This window comes from Teleopsis dalmanni, chromosome 1, assembly GCF_002237135.1.
Source record: "Teleopsis dalmanni isolate 2A chromosome 1, ASM223713v2, whole genome shotgun sequence".
NCBI classification, from domain to species: Eukaryota; Metazoa; Arthropoda; class Insecta; order Diptera; family Diopsidae; genus Teleopsis; species Teleopsis dalmanni.
Window position 1 is genome coordinate 223204522 of NC_051846.1, and position 1792 is coordinate 223206313.

A 1792-nucleotide genomic window follows, 5' to 3' on the forward strand; every position below is an offset into this window, starting at 1 on the left:
GACCTCGCTGCACTTCTACTGTAAGCTGCTAATAGAATACCTGAGAGTGCCGCTACTTATACCGTTGACGTTCTATTCATTAACCAGTCCTGGTTCAACGGTGGTCTTCTACCCGTTCGAATCGCTGGCAGCTGATGGGGGTGGGAAATTGCTTACTGTCCTTTTCCACTTATGAAGGAATATACCGTGCCAAATTTTGAAAATTTGCTTTTAATAACTGATATTTTTGACTTGATTTGATTTTTATAAGAATTTCATAATCTTCAGGCAAATAATAAAACTCTGTGCCAATTTTTTGTGGTTTACACTATTGCAATTATAAGCAATTAAATTTTGAATATTTGTTTTTAATAACTGATGTTTTTGACTTGATTTAATTTTTATATTAATTTCATAATTTTATTGTTTTCAGGCGTCAGCTATAACATAAATTTTTGTAGCATAAAAAGAATTTCTTTCTTTTAATTATATAAAAATCCTTCCAACAAATATTTTATTAAAAAAAATTCTTCACACAAAATGACTAAGTCTCTTCGAAATTAGCACTCGGCTCCTCCAATCTTTTCCTCCAAACTAATAAGAACAGTGTAGAAATGCGAGACGAATTATATATATTTGCTTGTTTGAATATTTGTTTTTAATAACTGATGTTTTTGACTTGATTTAATTTTTATATTAATTTCATAATTTTATTGTTTACAGGCGTCAGCTATAACATAAATTTTTGTAGCATAAAAAGAATTTCTTTCTTTTAATTATATAAAAATCCTTCCAACAAATATTTTATTAAAAAAAATTCTTCACACAAAATGACTAAGTCTCTTTAAATTAGCACTCGGCTCCTCCAATCTTTTCCTCCAAACTAATAAGAGCAGTGTAGAAATGCGAGACGAATTATATATATTGTCGAATAATATTGCATCTCTAAATCAAATCAATCCAAGTGCTATAGTCATAAAAGAGGAACGCCAAACTGATAAGTCTGAACATTATGCAGAACAATATGTGTCTCCAGATCAAATACAACAATCTTCTCGTAATTTATATGATGCACAACTTTTATTAGAAGCTGCTGCAATATTTAATAAACCTAGTAGCTTATCCCAGAAACATGAGGTTACTCAAAATAAAAACAAATCTATAAAAAGCTAAAGAGAGAAGCTCAATTCAACAGAAAATTCTTTTCCAGATTATAATAATTGTAATAATTTAAATACACAGATACACTTTTGGTGAGGACAACGTAGGACGACCCAGGTACCATCACAGATTTTATTTTATTTTTCTAAATTTAAATGTGTCCTCATCCACACAGGCTTACATAACACATGCCAGTCCACAGGAACAGCAACCAAAGCCGGAAAAAAGTAGTTCTACTCACCTGAATGAAAAAGTAAAATGTTATCCAGGACAAGTAAGAAAATGTTACCTCTGAACTCCGAATCCAACCATAACACATAAAATATCCAAGTATGCTTCAACAGAAGGATGACGATCATCACATCGGAGACCCAGGTAGTGGCTCAGATCCAGTTCACTTTCCCGAAGAAGGAGGGAAATGTAAGGACGGAAATTTACATTAAATTTACATTAAATTTCCGCCTACATAAATATACATTGGACACAACACTTTTGGTACAAACATTACATATTACAATGAAATAAATTAAAGAAAGGTATATATCCATATCAGGATATATTCACCTGAAGAAAAAGCTTTTATTTCAAATTATAAGCACTGCAATCGACTATAGTACGCCTACTGTAAGTGAAATAATTTTTATTTAAAAAA